This window comes from Ochotona curzoniae, unplaced genomic scaffold, assembly GCF_017591425.1.
Source record: "Ochotona curzoniae isolate NIBS_2020 unplaced genomic scaffold, NIBS_Ocur_1.0 contig_2321, whole genome shotgun sequence".
In the NCBI taxonomy this organism is placed as follows: Eukaryota; Metazoa; Chordata; class Mammalia; order Lagomorpha; family Ochotonidae; genus Ochotona; species Ochotona curzoniae.
The window spans coordinates 384,135-402,401 of NW_024465421.1; the positions used below are offsets into that span (position 1 = coordinate 384,135).

Below are 18,267 nucleotides of genomic sequence, written 5' to 3' on the forward strand. Positions count from 1 at the left end.
GGAAGTGGGGCTGCCAGGATATGAACCAGGACCCATATGGGATCCTGGCATGTGCAAGATGAGGACTTCAGCTCCCAGGCCCCTACGCCGGGCCCTATCATGGCTTTTTAAAACTCCAAGTGACAGACTGGGGATTGAAGTGCTACTGAAAGCTCCTAAAAAGGGGAAACCATAATCATTTTAAGTCAGACTATTCTAAGTGAGAACTTGAAAGATGGAGTTCTATCATCTAGCTCGATGCAGACAACAAGGTAGGTGCAACTCTAAAGGACATCATTCTGCCGATGGATCCATGTGTAGACCAAGGCAGTTACTTAAACTTCAAGTTCCAGGTCTCTATTTTGGCAGGGCTCTCTCAAGTTGCAAGCTCAGCTGGTCAGAGCAGAAGTCTTACTGGAGGATTCAGCACAGTCTCCATCTGTCTGAACATTAAGGTGATGAATCCTAGCAGGAAGTAAGGCACAAAACTAAAACAGGGAATAACGCTGACTACAGACATCAGCAGTTGCACTTGGATAAAATTCATTTCATCCAGCTGTAAATGGACAATGGGCACCAATCACTACTTTTGAAAATTTACAAAAGGAAAAAAAGGAGAATAGGACAATTCTTTTTTTTTTTTTTTGGTTTTGTTTGCTTTTGAGGACTAATGTCTTCATGAGTCTTAGATCAGTAGTCTATGGGTTTTGAGGGCTCTTGTGAACCCGTCATTTTCCTTCCTCCTGTTCTTTTAAACCTGTTTCCATAGTCTCATGTGCTACCTTTTCTTCTGGTAACAGATCTTGGACTTGTTCCTCTTTGTCCCCAGTTCAGATGCCACTACGGAGCACTACCAAACAATCTGAGCCAAGCACCCCAGGTGGACAAATTTTCTCCCAGGCATGAGACACACATTCAATGCCTAAGGCAGCCCAGGGCAGCTGTGCTGGGGGGCAACACACCTTACAAAGTCCAACATGTGACTGGGGGACCAGAAGAGCCAAGGATCTTGGGAAGGGATGGTGTTTATCTGCTTTTGAAGGAAGGCCAAGTATTTCAATTTATTTCTGAGGAAACTGCCAAAAATACTGATGCTCTCATCGTGTAAGACCACCACCTTTCTGCCTGCCCATCCATCACCAATCGGGAAGCAGAATTTTAAGTATTATCAGATGCTCCGTTATCACCAGGCCAACTCATAAATGCGTGTAAGGGCACAGCAACAGCTCTTTTGGTTGTGGCTGAATGCTTAACCCCAGAATAGAGATCTTTCCATTTTATTGTTTTTCCTCTTCTCTGAACTAGAGCCCAAGAAGTATGTGTAATGGGTGTGCAGTCATGGCTGTAATAAGAATTATGAGCTAAACTAAGAGGAAGCGAAACTACTGTACTCACAGCTTGGCTGAATGTGGACAGTCATGGAAAATGCATGGCACAGTCAGGATTTAAATCCGCTTTCTGAACACAGGAAAGAAAAGCGGAGCCCTCAGGGAGGTCTCTTCACAGCTGAAACCTCTGAAGGACTCAAGAGAGCTATTTCTGGGCTTAATAGTAGGCCGTGCATGCATGTAGCTGATGCTCTTCAGTATCAAAGACTGAAAAAAAATGAGCAAAAGACTCAAACTACATTCAATTTAAAAATGAGCAAAAGACTCAAACAGCCGTTACCACGATAGTTACACACACTGAGGGTGCAGCTTAGGATGTACACACCAGTGTGGGATGCTTAGGGCTGACTCCTGCCTTTGCTTCTGATCGACATTTCTACCAATGGGCTGGGAGGCCACAGGTGATGGCCCAAGTGTTGGGGTTCCTTCTACCCACAGGGGAGATCGAGATGAAATGCTCAGTTCTTGGCTTCAGACTGGTCCATCCCTGTGGCTGTTTCAGGTATACAGAAGAGTTAACCAGAGATTAGAAAACTCTGTCACTGCCTCTCAAACACACACCACACACACATACAAAAAGATACACATGTTAATGTCACATTTCAGTAAGAGAAGCCAACACTACCAATTTCAATTCTGTTTGCATATCACGACAAAAATGGCATCCCCTTCCAGAGGAGGGGACAAGTTTACTGTCTAGCTCACTAAAGACAGTTTTCCCCTCTGCAGGCAGCTCGACCTAGCATCCATTACAAGACGCAGGTTCCAGAAGCTTGAGCTCCTCAGCTATGACACTGCCTCGATGGCGTTCAAACTTAGTCTTTGTGAACAATGAAGTCCTTTGCCTCCATTTCAGGAATCTGTCTTCCTTCACCATCCAAGAAACTGATGAGAAAACCTGCTGCTTGTAAGTAGAGTAAAATCTCAGATCCTTCATGGTTTTGACAACATATGTGGCAAATAAGCACGTGAAAGCTAGTTTAAAATCACTAGTCATTAAAGAAGCACAAATGAAAAACACTATAAGATCTCATTCACACCCTTTAGGATGGCTGAACAAAACGATGACGCCAAGTAGTGGTAGAACAACTAGAACTCTCAACGCAATGCAAAGCAGTACAGTCACTACGGAAAAGTGACAGCTTCTTAGGAAGCTAAACAGACTGTTCACATGACTCAGAACTACTACTTCTTAAAAAAAGAAAGAAAAAGAAGAAATCCCCACTTCTGGGTATTTTCTCTAGGGAAATAAAAACTAATGTTAATGCAAAATTCTCTGCATAAATGTTAATTCATTCCCGGCTGACTAGGTTGCCTTGTACCTAGGCAAGTGTTAACACTGCTGAGAAGAAACGCAGCCAATAGCTGGAGGCCATTCTGGGCCTGGTTAATGCCAAGTCTGTGTTTACAGGCAACATAACTGCTTATTCTTTTCTTTCTTTCTTTTTTTAATGTTAGTGGTGAAGGAACTCCTCCCCATCCAGGTCACAGATGGGGGCCTCCGACTGCCCCAAGGAAGAAGTTTGGAGACATACTAGACTGGGAACAGTTGAGTGCAAGTTTGACTGGGAAGCTATGATTTCTGGGGTCTTCCATGGACCAGGCCACTGCACTTGCAGGCAGGCAAGGGAGCTGATAGAATGGTCCTTAGAGAAACTAGAGGGTATGTCTGGGTCAAACCAAGGCACTCACCCACATGGGAGACCTCAGCTGGGCTACACAGCATCACCTGCTACCCATTGGTGCTCACAGAAGCTGAGGCTGGGGGGCATGTCTGGCTGGGCTAGACTGCAGTACCCACCCATGAGTGTCAGAGCTGGGGGTGGGTCACATCAAGCTGGGCCACATCACCTAACAGAATGTAAAAGAACTGGATCTAGGGGTAGATTCTCTAGGGGACTTGTGGGCTTGTAGCAGCTACCAGCTTATGGCAAAGCTGCAGGTGGTGATGGGCCAAGCTGGGCTAGACCAGGAAACTCGTCTGACAGGAACTCACTTGACACTCATGGGGGCTGGGCCTGGAAGGAGACTGGGAGGAGTCAGGCTGCTGCCCCTGCTGGCATTTTTGACATCTGGGGGACTTGGGGAACTCCCCTGCTAGTCTTCAGCTCCCTCTGGGGAGCACAGGAGCCTGAGCTGCGGACTGGCTGCAGCACTCATGCGGGCCTGCTGGTGCTCAGGAGAGCTAGAATGGATATGGGACAGCCCAGGTTAGGCCACAGTACCCATCGGATCACAAGAGAGCCAGGTTTGGGGATGGACAAGGCTGGGCCAGCATATAGCACCATCACTGAAAGCTGGAATAGATACGGACCAGTTGGGCTACGCCATGACACCACTGGGTGAATGTCAGGAGCAAAGGCTGGCCATGTCAATCTGGGCAGCAAAACCTGCCAGCACATAAAGAATCTGGCCCTGAGAGTGGGCCTGGCAAAGGAACTTAGGGAACTCCCTGCAAGGCACAGTTTCCACTGGCAAGTGCATGAGAAGGAGTCAGCACAGGGGGAAGCAAGGTTGTGTCGAAGACAACACCCACAAGTCCATACAAGGACTGAGGTTGAGCCAGGCTGGGCTAGGTTGCAGCACCTGCTGGCAAATGCCAAAACTGGGAGGGAGCCATCTCAGGCTGGGTGGCAGCACCTGTGGGAACATGTAAGCCCAAGAGCTGGAAGTGGTAGGAGAGTATCAAGGACTCCTTTGCTGGTGAGCGTGAGAGCTGGAACTGGGAGCAGGCCAGTTTGGGTGCAGGCCAGTTGAAGTAGGCAGTAACAAGTGCCAGGACTGTGTGCGTCATGTCAGGCTGGACCACAGTGCCCCCTGGCACGTGTAATATCCATGGTCGAGAACATGCCGATCGGGGGAACTGTGGGCCCTTCCCTGTTAGGCTGCACCTATCACTGGTGAGCACGAGAACAAGGGCTGGGGACAGGTCAGGTTGGACAAGGTGGGGACACCTGTGGGTATACATGAGGGCCGGATCCAGGGCAGGTCAGGCTCAGCTAGGCCACAGCATCCATGGGTATGCAAAAGAGCTGGATGGGATATGGTCCGTGCTAAGCTAAGCTGCAGCTGAGGTTGGTACATACAAAAACTGGGGCTGGGGGTGACTGGTGGGGGCTATTACGTGTTGCCCTGACTAGGCTGCAGCACCTGGTAGTATTTGTAAAGACTGGGTCTGTAATAGGCTAGTTGTACTGGGCCACAGCACCCACCAGTTCGTGTGAGATATAGGGCGGGGGCAGAACTGACCAGGCAGGGGTGGGTGTGTGTGTGTGTGGGTGTGTGGGTGTGTGGGTGTGTGGGTGGGTGCGTGCGTGTGTGAGAGAGAGAGATGTGTGATGGCTCATGGAGGGTACAGACCGCACCTGACCCTGCATTGCATGGCACAAGAATCAAGTCTGAAATCACTCCAGTGAGGTTTCTTGGAGGACTCCCCAGCTACACCGCTAGACTCGAAACCATTTTAGCCATTTGGGGAGTGAATCCATAGATGGAAGATCTCTTTCTGTCACTCGTTAGGTCACTCTGCCTTTCAAATAAAGACTTTTAAAAAAATTAAATAAAACTAATGTCTATATACGCACTACAAAACCAATTTTACTGTATGCTTTAAAAGAAAAAAAAAAAAAAGGCCCCATAAGGAATTTATTTGAAAGTTGGGATTAGAGACAGGGAAAGACAGAGTTGCCATGTGCTGCTGGTTTACGCACTAGAAGGCCACAGCAGCCGGGGTTGCAGCAAGCTGAAGCCAGGAGTTTCATCAGGGTCTTCCATGTGAGTGGCAGGGACCCAAACACCTGGACCATCTGCCTCTGCTTCTCCCAGGCTGTTACAGGGAGCAGCCAGGACTCAAACCTGTGTCTCTCTAGGCTGTACCCACTTCCCACTGTGACACAATGTCACCCCAAAAAGTTAGTTTTTAAAAGACAGAGATAGCCAGGCTGGGCAGCCTCTCAGCAAAAAGCTCTCCTCAGATTGAGTGGGAAAAAGTATCTGGCAGCTGCCCGGTGCTCAGCCCCTGGGGCCATGGTGCACGAGCAGCTATAGGCACTGAGGAGCAGAGAGGCTGGCGATCCTGGCAATGTGGCCCCAACAGGAAGCGGAAATGAGAAGCAGTGCCTCAGCCCAAGTCCTGGATCAGTCAGCCTGGCCAGGTTAACTAACTTAGCACCTGAAAAGCCTGAAAAGTCTAAAGCAGTAGAAAATTTGCTACTTATACAGGCGGCAAGATACGAACAACTACGCAATCAGGTATCAGAACAAGGTTTAACGGAAACCCTTGAAAAAGTAAGCCAACAAGCAGAAAAGAAAGCAAATTCAACAGAAGAGATGTAATGGACTCTAATGAAGATGATGATTAACTAAGAAAAGTTCAGAAACTGGAGCTTAAAGGAACACATCTGATTACATGTTAACTTTATTGTCTATTTACCTTTAAAAAAAACTTATGCAAAAAAGACAAACGGGGGGGGGGGAAAGACCTACAATTAAATATTTATGAAACTTATCAAGATAGGAGTTAGCTTGTGAATAGATGGAAAATTCAGGAAACAAAAGTTCAGCACAAAAACTGAACATCCTACCTAGTTTAAAAATGCCCCACCTATAATCAAAATAGGAAGCCAAATAATAGGTACAATCAGATATTTTATTGCATTTATAAGTAACAAATCTACATTCCCACAACCTCATAAACAATGATTTGTCTTAATGTGTATTTTCCCAAAGGTGTTAAACATCTTTATTAATGTTTATTGGGGATAGTAATATTTTCTTTAAATAAATTAATATTTCCTGTTTTTTGCTCATTTCCACATTAGGAACTTGTATCTTTTAACTTCCACTTAGTTATAAAAACATCATAATTTTAGCCAGAGATTTCAAATCTATATGTAAATGCCACTACTAACTTATATCACTAATTAATTTTAACAGGGATCTGGATGTCACAGGGAACCGATGTCAGAGCTTCAGCAGTAACACAACAAAGTTACTACACACCAGCTGCCCTAAGAATCCCTACCGAGAATCAAGCCGGACACTATAAAGCACAGCTTGTGGCTGGCCTGAGTGGAGCCAGGCCAGCAGGCATGCTCAAGGACGGAGCTCTAGGCAACAATCCTCTCTTGTCCTAAAACACAACCTCTTCTGTTGCGCAAAACCCCGACTCTAATCTCAGCGTGCTATTCCCTAGGCGAGTGCCTTCTTTCTGCCCTTTCGACTCTTCCAAGGAGGCAGCCAGTTCTCCAAGCGGCCAACGTGTTTGGTAAAAAAACATTTCACTTCACAATCAAGTGCAATACATGACATGTTTTCTACTTATTAAAGGGTTTTTCCTTTTTTGAATAGTAACTGTGTCCCCCGAAATGAGATAAGTCACTCTGCTAACCCTCAGTTTTAACAAAATGAACTTTCCTTAATTGTTACAGATGAAAGTCATGGAAAATTTAACAGAAACTTTCAGGAGCTACAAAAAACATCCCATCTTCCAGCAGCTGAACTGTATCTCCCCAAAATGACAGACTGAAGTCCTAACCCTCTTTCCTGGGAGGAGAGCTTACTTAGAAATACTCTTTGCAGATGTAATTAAGACAAGGCCATTACTGGGTCATGGTGGGCCCTAAATCAATACCTGGTATCCTTATAAGAAGGCACAAGACAAACACAGGCGGGAAGGCAGCTCGGTGTCTGTCAAAGCAGAGATGGGCGTGACACCGCTGCAAGCCAAGAACTCCAAGGACTGGCAGCAAATGCCCACAGCCGCTGCACGAGACGTGATCCTGCCGAGGAGGTGTTTCAAGCCACCTCGTCTGTCTTTCTAACAGCAGCCTAGGAAAACATAAACATCCAGTAGGAATTGTAAACTCTATAAAGAATTGGAAATTTTCCCACAAGTCACTAGTTTCTGCCAAGCAGCACAGCAAGCAAGTAACAGTCCTGCTTTGTGCCTTGCGTCCCCGCACAGAAGTACGCCCTTGATCCTTCAAGGCGAACTCCCTCGGATAAGAAATTAACAAATGCCCATTCTATTTATGAGCACACAGGAATATTTATGTTTGTCTGCCCTCAAATAGCATTAACTAACATCTCACTCCACACTCCCTGTTGACAAATTAATCCTCTCTTTGGTTGTTCCCTCAGCATTCTATAAATACAGCTATTATAGTATTTGTCTGTTACAATCACTTGCTACACATTCAGTCCACTTAAGCACAGAGTCACAAACAGAGTGGGTACTCCACAGGCATTTTCTAAACGTGTAAGATGATATATTCACAAGACTAACAAAATGTCCACAGATACTGCTCTTTTACTCCTGTTCTTTATTCACTCTCTAGAGTCCAGGGAAGGCAGGGATGAAAAATTAAATAGCAAAGCAATTAGCTTACAAAGCAGTGGTTTTCTTTTTTTTATTATTATTTTTATTGGAAAGGCGGATATACAGAGAGGAGAGAGAGGAGAGACAGAGAGGAAGATCTTCCGTCCGATGATTCACTCCCCAAGTGAGTGCAACGGCTGATGCTATGCCGATCCAAAGCCAGGAGCCTCTTCCGGGTCTCCCACGCGGGTGCAGGGTCCCAAAGCTTTGGGCCATCCTCGACTGCCTTCCTGGGCCACAGGCAGGGAGCTGGAAGGGAGCGGGGCTGCTGGGATTAGAACCAGCGTCCATATGGGATCCCGGGCGTGCAAGGTGAGGACCTTAACCACTGCGCCACCGCACCGGGCCCGAGCAGTGGTTTTCAAACTTCAGTGTGCATCACTGCCACTTGATGCCTCACCTCAGAGCTTCAAATTTACGGTGGCCCGGGCAGGGCCTGGGAATCTGAAGTTAAGAAGTTCCTAGGTGATGCTGCTGGGACCCACTGCTAAAAAGCAAGCACCACAAGTACGACTCCTCATGACGCGAGTTCTGATGGGAGACTCCCTTTTCTCCATCTGTTGAGAGTTGCCAGGGCAGACCAACACTCCTGCTGGGAACTTGGAAAACCAGATACATTGTACTACTAAAGGTTTAAAGGCTGCCCAAGCATGGAAGTTAAATTGTAGGAGACTGAGATAACATTCTGTAGAGGCTTTTTCCCAAGTACATTTGCTGATTCTAGGGCCAAAGGCTCGGAACCCAGGCTTTGCTGAGGCAGCGGAACCATGAGAGTCTTACAAACACAAGATTACACTGAAGGGTAAGTCAAAAGCCTGGGCCTATCACACGAAGCTGGTTTCCCCTGAAAACGCTTAACAAATTCTGCAGCTCCACACAGAGGGTGTCAAAACAAAGTCTTTGTAGGTCAAAAGTGAAATGCTCAACAAACTCCTCGCCCTCAGGTAACAGGCCCACCGTCCCCAGGTGACAGGCCCACCGTCCCCAGGTGACAGGCCCACCGTCCCCAGGTGACAGGCCCACCATCCCCAGGTGACAGGCCCACCATCCCCTGGTGACAGGCCCACCGTCCCCTGGTGACAGGCCCACTGTCCCCAGGTGACAGGCCCACCGTGATCTCACGAGGTTACGTGCCACAAGTGAGGACAAACTACAAGGAAACAAACCCTTATCAAACCGGCAACACAATCTCAACCTTCAGTTCTGTTCCTAACAGTACTAAGGGACCAGCACCTACCTGCCTAGCTAGCTGCCATCTCTGAAAAAATCAACCCTGCAACTGGCCATAACCAATTGTGCTCAGAAAACTAGCAGCAGCTGAGAGAAGGGGCAGATCCACAAATACCAGATACCTTGGAGCATAAAATGATAAACTTCTTTGACCTACTGTTAAGTTCACACATATAGACACACATGTTATTGTTCTGAAATACTCATAAATTCAATTTTTAAAATCACAAAAGCAAATACTGTTTTTGATAATACATATATTAATAATAATCTAGACTCAGTCTGTGAGATTTTCAAAGTCACTAAAACTCCTGATCATAAAACCTAGATTTCATGGGCCTGGTGCGGTAGCCTAGTGCTAAAGTCCTCGAACTGCACACACCAGGATCCTTTATGGCTGCTGGTTCATATCCCAGCAGGTCCACTTCCCATCCTGATTGTGGCCTGGGAGAGCAGTCGAGGACGGTCCAAAGCCTAGGGACCTTGCACCCGTGCAGGAGACCCAGAAGAGACTCCTGGTTCCTGGCTCCTGATCGGCGCAGCTCTGGCAGCTGCAGCTACTTGGGGAGTGAATCAATAGATGGAAGATCTTCTTCTCTATATACCTGACTTTCCTATAAGAATAAAATAAATCTTTTTTTTAAAAAAATCTAGATTTCCTGTTATTAAACTCAACAGAAAAACAAAAAGCACTTTTGAAAGTATTTTCTGGCACTGAAAATCTCCAAATACAGCAAACCGCTTACTGAAGAAGAAATTAAACACTGTGCTCAGAGCAGGTGTTTGGCCTAGTTCAAGATGCTCGTTGGGGTACAGAATCCCATATTGGAGTGCCAAGGTTTAATTCTCATCTCTGCTTTGTTGTTCTTTTCTTGTAAAAGTCTTACTTGTTTATTTGACAGCCTAAGGTACAGAGTGGATGGAGGAGATTCCTGTAACGGCTCCCAGTTCACTCCAGGAGCCGGAGTCAGGAGCTTTTAAGCTGCCGTCCTGCAGTAAGATTGAGAACCATGGGGCCCGGCGCGGTGGCGCAAGTGGTTAAGTCCTCGCCTTGCACGCCCGGGATCCCATATGGGCGCGGGTTCTAATCCCGGCAGCCCCGCTTCCCTTCCAGCTCCCTGCCTGTGGCCCGGGAAAGCAGTTGAGGACGGCCCAAAGCTTTGGGACCCTGCACCTGCGTGGGAGACCCGGAAGAGGCTCCTGGCTTCGGACCGGCATAGCATCGGCCGTTGCGGCTCACTTGGGGAGTGAATCATCGGACGGAAGATCTTCCTCTCTGTATCTCCTCTCTGTATATCCGCCTTTCCAATAAAAAAATAATAAAAATAAATCTTTAAAAAAAAAAAAAAAGATTGAGAACCATGCAGTGCAAAGTTTCCACACATTCAATTATCTAAGTGGCAGCAGGTAGGAAGGGAGCTGCCCCGGCAAGGGCTGAACCAGGAACAAAACCAGGAGCTTCATCTGGCTCTCCCACAAGCACGGCAGGTGCCCAAACCCGTGAGTCACTTTCTATTGCTTTTTCCAGGCTATGAGCAAGAAGCCAGGTCAAAGTTGGAGCAGCTGGGATGTGAACCAGAACCTACGTGATAAGACACCAGGTCACAGCTTTACCAGCTCTGCCACAATGCCTGGCCTTCCCCCCCTCAGCTCTGTTCCGTATTTCGGCATCTTGCTAATGTGCACCCTGGGAGTTAGCGGATGATGGCTCCTTGCTGCCCATGTAAAACACCTGCACTGAGTTCTCAACAACCTTCCACCTGGGCAGATCGTCACAGGCATTTGGAGAGCAAGTTACTGGATGGCAACCGTCACAAAAAATATTTTTTTTTTAAACAATCTATGTTCCTCTGGCCACAAATGATAGGACCATCACTAAAACAATTATAGGCTATGTTTGGGACTAGAACTGGATGGGAATCAATTCTAGCAGAATCAAGAACTTCAACTTCAAATTGACCTCAGTTTACTTTAAAGCAACATTTTACATGTAGAGTGTATATACACTCATACAGAAAATAATGTTTGGGCCCAGCGCAATAGCTCAATTGGCTAATCCTCTCCCTGCAAGAGTCAGGATCGCATGTATGTGCTGGTTCCTATCCCAGCTGCTCCACTTCCCATCCAGTTTCCTGCTTGTGGCCTGGGAAAGCAGTCAAGAATGGCCCAAGACTCTGGGACCCTGCACCTATGCAGGAGACCTGGAAGAAGCTCCTGGCTCCTGGCTCCTGGCTCCTGGCTCCTGGCTTCGGTTCGGACTGGCTCTTGTGGCTATTTGAGGAGTGAACCAGTGGGTGAAGAGCTACCTGTTTCCTTCTCTCTGTAGCTTTGATCTTCCAATAAAAATAAATCTTTAAAAAACAAACACTGCTTCATAAATATATATATATGTATGTATGTATACATATTTTAAATTTGTTCGGGTACTCAACTGAATTACCAAAAAGGTAAAAATTTTTCTACAGCTTACACCCTGCAAATGATCTTATAGATAACAACAACGACAACAAAAATGCCTTGTAATTTGTTCCCAAATACACCTAAGAACAAAGGTAGGCTTCTTGAACAGAATGGTGTCTACTTAATACAGTTGACATTTAAAGGATTTCAACACTAGATTTCCAGTCTCTGCCATAAGACAGTCTACTTGCTGGGGCAGGTAACATCACAGCAAGGCTTTACGCTATCAACAGTTACCATGTGGCTATGGAAGCACTTTACCATCTCATTATTTTTCATAAACGATGCTAAGATGCATGTGTCCATCTGAAACCCTAGGCAAATAAAAATCAGCATACTTATCACTGCAACCTCAACTGTGTGGCCCATAAAAATGCATAATAAAGATACGATCCAAGTGGCTAAGTCAGAGCCAAACAGACTATGGTGTTTAGACACTGCATTTCAGTAGCCTACATTTTGTACATTTTTTTTCCATTTCTGACCGTGAGAGATCCTACCCACTGAGTTCTCACATGTCCCCCAAATGCCCATAAGGAGGCACCTGCAACACCCCCTGCCCTCCTCCAGAGTCTGCATTAACAATAAGCTCGAATCGGGATCCTGAACTTGACTTGAACCCAGAAACTAAAACACAGGACGTCAGCATCTCATCTGCTAGTCTAAACAAGCGCCTCTGTTTTCCCACTTTCTGTTTGTGTTCTTCTTAAAATATCCGACTCAAACTTTGGTCAGTAGCCCAATTCATTTTTCAGGAACATGTTTAATAAACAATGTTAAAGGCTATATGGAAATGCAATTAAGGAACTACAACATTACACAACCATATTTAGGCAAGGACAGTTTCACCCATTGTTTGCTGATTAACAATGAATATGGATGGTCTATTAGCATAGAGGCTGGCCCATGCTAACATTCAATGAATTTGAACTTGAAAATGCAACTTCTTCAATTTGAGCAAATTACAGATTTAACAGCTCCCTAGACCATTTATCTGTGGAACAGATCAATGCTAGGGCACGCACTCCAAAATCAACTTCCAGAAATGAACCTTAGGTCTATGGACATTCTCCTAGCCTGTATCTGTGGATGTGAGTGGCTTTCATTCAAATACGCGCCCTTGTTGGACTCTGGATTTCCATACCTCCAGAACAACACAGGCCTATTAAAGCACGCAGCTCCGTGACTAACCAACGACAGAAAATAGATGCACTCAAGGAAGAGGAAGCACAAACTCTAACCGCACCGCAAAATCATTACAGAAGCTCCACTGAGAAGGAAAAAAATGTAAGGAAGGAAGCTTGGGGCCTGGCAGCGTGGTCTAGTGGCTAAAGTCCTTGCCTTGAACTAGCCGGGATCCCATATGGGTGCTGGTTCTAATCCCGGCAGCCTCACTTCCCATCCAGCTCCCTGCTTGTGGCCTGGGAAAGCAGCTGAGGCATGGCCAGAGCTTTGGGACCCTGCACCCATGTGGGAAACCTGGAAGAGGTTCCTGGGTCCTGGCTTCGGATCGGCGCAACACCGGCCAATGCAGTCACTTGGGGAATGAATCATTGGAAGGAAGATCTTCCTCTCTGTCTCTCCTCCTCTCTGTATATCTGCCTTTGTAATGAAAATAAATCTTAAAAAAAAAAAAAAAGCAAGCCTGAGGAATGTGCCGCCCACCTACGCACCCAGATAATCCAGACAGCTAAGGACTTAGATCACATGCGGCTGGAACTGTTTTTTACCGAATCATATTCTGATGTAAGAGCAACCTACACACCAAGTCAAAGGAATTTTACTACAACACAGCACAGCACTCTGAAATTCAAGTGCTACTTTCTTAAGGATGGAGTTGAGGCATTGTCCAACACAAGCAGGCTTCGGGGATCTGAAGGATAAACTGGTATCAGTGATCTTACCATGGACATTCACCTAAGTGAAATTATAATTCTGCTAAATACTAGAACTGGCAAATATCTGCTAATAAAAAGCAAAGTCAAAATTGCAGCTCTCTAATGCTTCAGTCCAACTGAGTAGAGTACAACAACCACTCATCTCATATGTAGCAACTGCATCTTTAGAAAAAAGTATGAATATTTATGGAACAAGATGTTCTATAAGTAAATGATATGTTCCACTTTAAAAGGTTGTAGCACAATAAGAAGACATTTTCTTCCATCAATAAGGCATTTTACAAATTTGAGCTCTAAAGCTTCCCTTTACATACTCCAAAGTGCTTTCTAAGTGAAAGAAAATGTTTTAATATTATGACTAAAATTAGAAAACTCTAACAGAGAACAACAAAACACTTTCATTATGGGCCAAGTGCAATAGCTCGATGGGCAAAAACCTCCCTTTTCCAGTGCCCGAACCCCACATGGGTGCCTGTTTCCACTTCCCGTCCAGCTCCCTGCTTGCGGCCTGGGAAAGCAGTCGAGGACGGCCCAAAGCCTTGGGACCCTGCACCCGCGTGGGAGACCTGGAAGAAACTCCCGGCTCCTCACGTCAGATCAGCTCAGCTCGAGCCAGGGCGGCCACTAGGGGACTGAACCAGAAGATGAAAGATATTTCTGTTTCTCTTTCTCTACTATATATTTGCTTTTCCAAAAAAATTAAACAAATCTTAAAAAAAACAAAAACAATTCCATTGCATATTAACTTTAGATCACACAAAAAGTTAAAAAAATACTATGTAAAAAAACCCCAAAAAAGCCCATTTTAATTTTAAATTACAAACCAAATCATTATAAAAAGCAATTACAATTGAGCATTGAGTAAAACGTAGCAGGCCAACTTAAAAATTTTTCCATAAATTTTTGTACAATCTGTTTTTTTTTTTTAGATTTATTTATTTTATTACAAAGTAAGATATACAGAGAGGAGGAGAGACAGAGAGCAAGATCTTCCATCTGATGATTCACTCCCCAAGTGAGCGCAACAACCGGTGCTATGCCGATCCGAAGCCACGAGGCAGGAACTTCTTCCAGGTTTCCCACATGGGTACAGGGTCCCAAAGCTTTGGGCCATCCTCAGCTGCTTTCCCAGGCCACAAGCAGGGAGCTGGATGGGAAATGGAGCTGCCGGGATTAGAACCAGCACCCATATGGGATCCCGACACATTCAAGGCAAGGACTTTAGCCACTAGGCCACCGTGCCGGGCCCTGTACAATCTAACACAGAATGCTGTCAATCACTCTCCTTGAGATAACACAGTATCTAGAGCCCCCCCAAATTCCTGCTACCTCCTGCTTCCAGAATTTCAGCAATCTTCTTGCAGTGGCTGGGAAAATAAAAAGTTTAAGAACCTCAGTGTGTTGACAGTTCACCCACTCACAAACACATATTTATCCTTCTGAACTTCTGACACTGAATTATATTAATTAATTGATCACAATCCTGGCTTTTGGTCCTCATAGTGACCACAGGCAAGTGAGCTATGCCACCAGAAACAAGTAAAAATGGCAATAAAAAATTACTTTCAATTCTACTGATAGCTTCATCAAAACCCAGGAATCCTACAGGGAACTTGAAAACACCACCAGCGTGGTAGCCCAGTGGCTAAAGTCCTTGCCTTGCATGCGCTAGGATCCCATCTGAGCGCTAGTTCTAACCCCACTTCATCCAGCTCCCTGCTTGTGGCCTGGGAAAGCAGTTGAGGACAGCCCAAAGCCTTGGGACCCTGCACGCAATTTGGATCAGTGCAGCTCCGGCAATGGCAGCCACTTGAGGAGTGAATCAACGGATGGAAGATCTTCCTCTCTGTCTCTCCTCCTCTCTGTATATCTGACTTTACAGTAAAAATACATACATAAGTAAAATCTTTTTAAAAAAGTTACTATCTTTCACTAAAGCTTTATCTAAGCATCTAACAATGAGTTAAGTAGAGCCAGCACAATGGTTTAATTGGCTAATTCTCCACCTCCAAGCACCAGGATCCCATATGGGCGCCGGTTCATGTCCCAGCTGCTCTACTTCCCATCCAGCTCCCTGCTTGTGGCCTGGGAAAGCAGTTGAGGACAGTCCAGAGCCTTGGGACCCTGCAGCCACATCAGACACATTGAAGAGGCTCCTCATTCCTGGCTTCAGATTGGCTCAGCTTCTGCTGTTGCAGCCATCTGGGGAGTGAATCAGCAGATGGAAGATATTGCTCCATCTCCTTCTCTCTGAAAATCTCCTTTCAATAAAGACAAGTAAATGTTTTTTTTTTTAAATGAATTATTTAGTGGGATACGTCAACTGTTGTCTATGTTAGACAGTATAGGTTGTGGCAATTCAGCTATATGAAATAAACAGTTTCTCTACCATGATTTATTGAGGGGAAAATTTATGACGACTTTGAAAATGTTTGGTCTTCACTGTGAAACTCTTGTTTTATTGCAGCAACCAGGGACGGGCTAAAGTCACTTGGCAGCAGGTCTAACGTGAGTCACAGGTGCTGTTAGGATACACAGGTATCTCCTGTATTTTAGAGGTGGGTCATCTCTACTACAGACATTTACTTCACAACCAATAAAACACATGTGCCAGATATTAAACTCACACAGTCAGGTGTGAAATTCTGTCTCTAACTGCACACTGACACAGGGCTGGGGTTGTGGCACAGCACGTTGAAGCCGCCACCTGCAATGCTGGCATCCCACAGGGACACGGGTTCAAGTTCCAACCGCTCCACTTCTCCCCAACTCCCTGCTTCTTTGCCTCTGAGCCAGGAAAAGCAGCAGAGGATGATCCAATCGCTTGGGCCTCCAGCTATTCCCCACTCCCGGCCCCTCGGTGAGACTTGCAGGGAGCACGGGGCTTCAGGCTGACCCAGCTCTGGACAGGGTGGCCATTTTAGGCAGTGAGCCAGCAGATCAAAGATCTCTCTCCGTTTCTTCCTCTAGCTCTTCTGAATAAGCAATTCTCAAAGTTCTTTACCTCGTACAGGTAAATGAAACATAATCTTAGTTCTAAGACCAACAACAGAAATCAATTATTCTGAATGAATGCTTGTGAATTCCCAATGTACTTTGTGAAGGCAGAGGAGGCAGAATTCCTGTTTAAACACATGTACAACTCGGTTGAAGAGACACCCGTAACTCAAACAAAGTTCGTAAATGAATACAGAATTCAAACGTTCATTGTAAGCAGAAGACAGAGATACAAGCCAAACGAAATCAAGCACTAATCCGGCACACTGCCCCTGGGCAGGCCCATGTGGAAGAGCCAGGTAAAATTCCATTTCAACCACACAGTAATTCCACAAGCACCTCCTTGGAGTCAGTGGCCTCTCCTCCGCTCTTCCTCCCTCCCCCCACAGTCTCACCTGCTTCCAAAATGCCCATCCCACCTGGTTAGCTTGAGCGTTACTCACACTGCAAGACACTTCAGAAAATACTCACTTCCTCCACCCTCCACACCCATCTGGAAGGTCACAGCTTAGTTACACACACCGCTCGCAATACTGTATTATTAGTATCTTTGCCACACCTCTCTCTCTCTCTCTCTCTCTCTCTCTCTCTCTCTCTCTCATCAACTAATGCCTCCAAAGAAACAGGACTGCTTGGAAGGAAAGTTAAAAAAATAGTAACAATCATCAAATCGTCCCCCCTAAGACCAGCAAGTCTGAGTTAAATCGCGTTTATCCTTCAAGGATGAACAACATAATCAAATCTTCCAGCATCTCTGGTAAGCTTTCTTGATATAACTATTCTTTTTCTTCTTTAACAATAACAACAACAAAAAACTATTTTTTTTTACCTCCCCCTCCCCTCACTCCCGCGGGAGGGAAAAAAAAAATATCTTTTCGGCCTTTGTGGGCTTGAACCTGCTCCCCCAGTCGTCCTGGCAAAATTTTCACATCGAACTTCCAGGCGCGCCCACCGTGACAATTTCCAACCGCAGACACTGGTCAGTCGCGCTGAGACACCACCAGCTGTAGATGACCTGGCTCTTCTCTCTCTCTCTCTCTCTCCACGGAAAACTTCCGTGATGGGCACCGGCTCTCCTGCCGGGACTTCTCACCCAGCCCCGTGTCACTTCACCCTCCGTCGCCAGAGGAAGTTAGCACTCCAGACTTGAAATGCCCGCGCCACCCAGGACACCGCCTTCGCTGCTCCCTCCCGGGCGCCCCTTGTCTGTCCCTCGCGGGGGTCCCGTCCCGGTGCCCCTGCCATCGGCCAGCCTCCCACTCTCGACGCCTTCTCGAAGAGCCAGCCGCCACTACAGGTGTCCCCTTCGGACGGAGCGGAACGAGGGGGCAGCCACCCCCCCCCCCCGGAGGGTGCCCGTCCCTCGGAGTTCGGCCGGGTCGTGCATAACTCGGGGGAGGAGGATGAGTGACTCGGACAAGGGAACCGACGCTGGCCTAGAGCCGGCAGGGCCGCGCTGCCCGGCGCCCGGGTGTGGGACGCAGGGCGGCAGGAGACTCACCGAGGCGCGGACCCGTGACCCCGCAGCCCCCTCGGCCTGGCAAGATGCCCTTCCTGCCCTCCCGCCCTCGCTCCCGGACCTCCGAGCGGCGCCCACCTCCTACCCGTCCCTCGGAGCCTCACCCGCTCCGCGGCTCCACCGGCGTCGAGGCCGCCGCTCTTCCCCGCGTCGTTCCAAGTAGGTCCTGACTCGGCCGGTCCACTCCCCGCCCTCACACCCGCCCTCCCGCTCACGCCCCGCCCCGGCGCCGCGAGCGCACGCACGTCACGCACGCCGCGCCACGTCACGTCCGGGGCTTTGCGCCGCCGGGCGGGGAGGAGGCGGCTGAGAAGGGCGGCGGGGCGGTGTGGTGACCCGGCCGTTCCTCGTGGCCGCCCGGAGGAGCCGCGGGACGGTGGGGTCACCCCGCCGTGCCTCGAGGCCGCCCGGAGGAGC

General features: G+C 47.1%; 1 protein-coding gene across 2 annotated transcripts in view; it reads right to left on the bottom strand.

Moving 5' to 3' along the window:
- The window catches only part of RABGEF1 (RAB guanine nucleotide exchange factor 1), a 70,744-nt gene extending 52,713 nt beyond the window's left edge, over window positions 1-18,031 (bottom strand). For both annotated transcript variants that reach the window (XM_040972750.1, XM_040972748.1), the window contains exon 1: window positions 17,955-18,031. The gene's annotated coding sequence lies outside the window, so the exon portion shown is untranslated. The remainder of the gene's footprint in view (window positions 1-17,954) is intronic.
- Window positions 18,032-18,267: the final 236 nt, after the last annotated feature.